The sequence below is a fragment of the Nannospalax galili genome, unplaced genomic scaffold (genome assembly GCF_000622305.1).
Source record: "Nannospalax galili isolate Female #2095 unplaced genomic scaffold, S.galili_v1.0 scaffold371, whole genome shotgun sequence".
Taxonomy (NCBI): Eukaryota; Metazoa; Chordata; class Mammalia; order Rodentia; family Spalacidae; genus Nannospalax; species Nannospalax galili.
Window position 1 is genome coordinate 3,154,646 of NW_008331606.1, and position 5,463 is coordinate 3,160,108.

The following is a 5,463-nucleotide window of genomic DNA, read 5'->3' on the forward strand; positions in this document are numbered from 1 at the left end:
ATAAAATAAAATTTTAAATGAATAAATAAAATAATTGTTTACATTTGAGAAACTTTCTGCTGTATTTTCATTGAGTATATCTGCACAATTTCAGAGTTGTTTACATCAGCTCCTTTTAGCCTATGAATTCTTAGGACTTGCCTCTGATCATTTCCCAGAGTTTTGGGACATTGTGGCTATACTTGTTATTTTTTCTCTTTATTGAGGTTTGAACATAGTATTTACTTGGCTTTGGCCACCAGCACTGGTATTCAGCTTCTCATTTATTGAGTTTAATATTTATGCTACCCAATGTGTTTTTTATTTAATTCATTTTTCATTTGCAACATTTCTCTTTGGTTTTTTTTTTTTTTGAAATCTCAATTTTAATAGTATATTTTTTTCTTCTAGGATGCCAACTTTTTCATCCATATTGCTGGTTTTGTCATCAGTTTATTGAGTCTTACCCCCTATGTTTACAATGTTCTTTTACAAACCTTGAATTCAATTGCCCTTGTATATATCCTCCTTAAGGTCACTGATGTTATTTACTAGTAAACATTTGATGTCTTCACTTGACATTTTACCTATTTCAGTATATTTGAATTCAGTAGTTGAAGAGTTATGCTCTTTTGGAGGAGCTATGTTGTCCTGATTTTACAACTTTCTTGATTCTATGTTGGTTTTGTTATGTCTTCCAGTTTTATTTAGGGATATTCTTATTGAACCACTTTCTTTTTTGTTTATTTATTTATTTATTTATTTATTTTACTTTATGTGTATGAGGGTATTGCCTGTATGTATGTAAGTGAACCCATGCCATGCCTGTGAATGAAGAAGGCATCAGATCCCTTGGAACTGGTGTTGCAGACAGTTGTTAGCCACCATGTGTGTGCAGGGATTCGAACTTGGGTTCTCTGTAAGAGCAGCCAGTGCTCTTAATCACTAAACCACCTCTCCAGCGCCATGACCCACCTTCTTTTGAGGGCTTAATCACCAACAACACTTGAAGAGTTGAGTCATAGTTAATAATGATTGTCAACTTCATAGGACATGGAATCATCTAGGAGACAAAACTATGGGCATGTCTGTGAGGAAGTTTCTAGTTTGTATTAATTTAGATGGAAGACCTACCCTAAATGTGGGTGCATCATTCCATGGGTTGAAGTTCCAGAGTGAATAAGAAGGAGAAAGTAAGCTGAGCACCAGAAATAATTATTCTCTGCTTCCCTGCTGCAGGTGTAATTTGACCTCAAGCTCCTGCCGCCATGCCTTCTGTCATGATGGACTGCACTCTCAAACTGTGATTCAAGATAAATTCTTCCTTAACTTGTTTTTGACAGGTACTGTGTCACAGCAATGAGATTAATATCCAATACAAGGCATAAACAAACTGCTGTACAATCAATATCATCAAACCATATGAAATATAGTATAGTTAAAATTATGAAAGCCCATGAATATATTACCAGTGACCATAACATAGAAAATAATAAAAGTAATATAGATTGTGCTATGAAGTCAAATATTATTTAAGAGTGTACAATACAGTAAATGAATGAGATAAAGGAAGGAAGGAAGATTGGAAAATTGAAGAAAAAACAATTTAATAAAAGAAAGGAGAAAAGAATCAGATTAGAGGCAGATGTTATGAAAGGGAAAAGACCAAGAAATTAGGAAAAAATACTTTAAGATTGAAAATTAAACACACTTCCCAATACTAAAAAAGTACAAAAACAAAATTAGATCAACATAGCAACAGAAGTAAAAATATAAATACAAAAGCTTTAAATATACAATAAGATAATCTCAAAATACCACTAAACTTATGAGGTGGAAATAAAATGGGAAACACAGAAGACAAAGATAAAGAAAAAGACAAAGAAGAGTATCTAAAAATGAAAACAAAAATGTGTGAACAAAATTACATCAATGTATAAATGGGAGTAAAAAAACTCTACAAAAATTTAAATCCACTAAAGTAAAAATATTAGTAAACATTTAGTATAAGCAGTAAAACTCATGGGACAGGAAAAACAAAAGAAAGATAAAGAGGCCAGGAATGGTGGCACAAGCCTTAAATCCCAGCACTCGGGAGGCAGAGGCAGAGGCAGGCAGATCTCCATGAGTTCAAGGTCACCTGGTCTACATAGTGAGTTGCAGGACAGCTGAGGCTACAGAGAGACCCTGTCTCAAAAAGACAAAAAAAAAAAAAAAGATAAAGAACTGGAGCAACTTTTTTCTTAGTCTTCAAATGTTGGAGACTGACAGTTATATGCAGTGGGATGGGTCGGTCGAATTTCTGAATTCTTGTATTTCCTATGGTTTATGCTGGTGTTGAGCTGGTATTGGAGAAGTATCCAATATCCACCAAAACTCTCTTCATTTAGTAGCTCTCCTTCTTTGCATACCAAGAGTCTCTGTTGGTTGCATTTAGCTCTGGAGTCTGTGGGAGGAGCAGATTGTTCAAATCTCCTAGAGTGATTAATCTCGTAGCTGAGAATGTCTCCCAAGTGTATTGGGAATAAGGGAAGCAATCACAGCACTAAGAACCATACTGGCAGAGGAGCTATCTTTATGCTTTCAAAACCTCCTAAGAATTAATTACCCTAATCAGAGGAATGCACCTGTGGGTGTCAGGAGACTGAGACTACTGGAGCATCAGATTTGGGGGGCTCTATAGCAATGAAGCAGATAGGTGCTCAGGAGGTTTATAGACATGCTGCCCTCAATCTTGGGGCTATCAAACTCCAGAGTTGATGTTGAGAGACGCTCCAGGGCACCCAGGGTAGGGTTATTCAGTTCACTTCCTGAATTGCACCTCTTGCAACCTGCAGTTTTGAACGTACTGGCACCGAGCCCTCCTGTTTCCTCTCACCCTCGGACAGTGGCTTGTTAAATTCAAGCGACCTGATTTTTTACTTCTCCTTGTTCTCAGGCCTCTCAAGGTGGCACTGGGCCACTGTCCTCTGAGTCCTTAAGACTAACAAAATGGTAATCTGCATAAGCACTGAGGGCTTGTTCTGAGAGTGGGATTGACAACCTCTTTTCATATGTTCCATTCTTACTTTCCTTTTGGTTGGGGCTTCGGCTTCCCATTCTCCCACTGTGAGGGTGCACAGCAAATGCTGTATTTATCTTTGTTGAATTTTTTCCGTGGGGGGGGGGATGTCTATTGCCTCTTCCCTGTACTTTTTAGTTGGTTTTAAAAATAATTTTATTGAATTTTTGCTATTATCATACAATATGATTTGATGGTATTTAGATCCCGATCCCTTTACGCAGTCAAAACCAGCCCATCCTTTTCCCGTCAGTCCTATCTGGGCCTTGGCCTCTTCCGGCTAAGGCTGCCAGAGAGCACCTGACTAGCTGGGTGAGTAAGACAAATCCATTCACATCTGTCCACCATTCCCCTTCATTGGAGCCAGCCCCAGCCACTCAGCTCAAGGGCTCACACCTCCTCTGCTTAGCTAATTAGAACTGGCCTGGCTGAACCCCATCACCCTGACTTCGCAGCCTCCTTCTCCCTCCTAGAGAGCTCCTGACTAGCCAAACTGAATCCATATGGTCCCTCCAGTAAAAAAACAAAGGAGAGGTCCTGAAGCACAAACCAGCTAACTATTCATACCTTATCAGGAAGCAACAAAGCTACATCAACAATATAAACAGAATCAAACTTTAACTCAAAAAAGGCAGCTTGAGTTTCATGTCAGACACACAAACAACAGAAGAAATCCATATGCCCAGATGACAATGACAAAACACAAATAATATGAAAAATCAAAATAATAAGTCCCTACCAAATCCCACCAGTCCTATAAACATGTTCTATAATAAGAACTACCTAGAGGAACCCGAGGACACAGAATTTATAAGAAAAATCATAAATAAGGTAAAAGGAATTCAAAGAATTTAAGGAATTTTACATAAACTCCAAAAGGATAGAGATAAAATGACTGAAGCTCAAGAAAATACAAACAGATGGACGAATGAAATGAAGTAATTCAGGATTGGAAACGGGAATTCACCAAAGAGATGGGAATATTGATGAAAACTCAGGCTGAAATGAAGATGGAATTGAAAAACTCAATAAGCCAATTTGAAACAAGAAGAAAAATACCTTGCCAACAGGATGAATGAAATGGAAAACAGAATATCAAGACTGGAAGAGAAAGTTGAAGAATTGCACCAGTAAAGCAAAGAATATTGAAAAAAAAGTTTTAAACACCGGAATGGAATATCCAGGGAAAATAGGATACCATGAAAAGACCAAATGTATGCATCATAGGCATAAGAAGGAAAAGAATCTAAGGTAAATGGCATTGACCAGATCTTCAACATGTTTATAAAAGAAAATTTCCATAAATTAAGGAATGCCATACCCACCAAATATACAGGACCAAAACAGAACTTCCCATATCATACCATAGGTAAGAAAACCTAAATGTACAAAACAAGGAGAAATATTGAAAGCTACAAGAGAAAAGTAAATTATATATAAAGGAAAACACATCAGAATTACAGCTGACTTTAAGATGCAAGCTATAAAAGCCAGAGGAGCCTGGACCAAAGTGCTCTAAGTTCTAAATGATCATAAATGCCAAACTCCTGTGATGCCACTATTACCTTAATATCAAAACAACATAAAGACACAAAAAATAAGAAGGCTGTAGACCCATATACCTAATGACAGGACATACTTCAGACATAGGACTTGATGCAATCAAGTTGGAACTGACTTAGAAGCCTCCTTCCTGAAACTAGCACTCATGATATCAGAGGTTACTATACAAGTTGCCAGGGGAGAAAAACAATCAATGGCCTTACCCAGCTGTAAAGCCTAATAAACAACAAGGACTGGCCCAGCAAACTATCACAATTAGTGCAGTAGTGGAGCTTTTATCTTGAGGGTAATCAACAGCTGTCTAATTGGACTTAAGGCCTGCCAAAATGTGAGGGAACTCATATATGGTAGTATATACATAGACAAATACACACGACTGGAGAGGTCATAGATCCTAGAGAAAAATACACTTCTGTCACATTCCTAGACCAACTTAATTTCTTACTGTATTCTAAATATTCGTCCCCATATTTTCAGACAAGAGTTCCTTCCACCACTCATCAAAGAACTTTCTTCTTAAAAATATTTTATTGGGTTTTTCTGCATTTCATGTCGGGAGCTGGAGAAACAACATTCATTACCAAAAAATATAATATGGCTCTACAAACAGTTGACTTTAGCAGGAAATTCTGCCTGCACTAGTAACCTTGAGAAAGAATTTATGGCAAGGTTATCTTTCTCTTCCCCTTGCAAACAGTTCTCGGAAAGATAAGTCATGCAGTAATCTCTTGGAACACCTGGTGGTCAGTCACGTTGCTGAATTGCTCAGTCCCCCACCCCATAAACATAAGAATGCTGTAACCTTTGACCAACTTCTTCAACCCCTTCTAAATACAAACTGTATATAAGGAAAGCTTGCA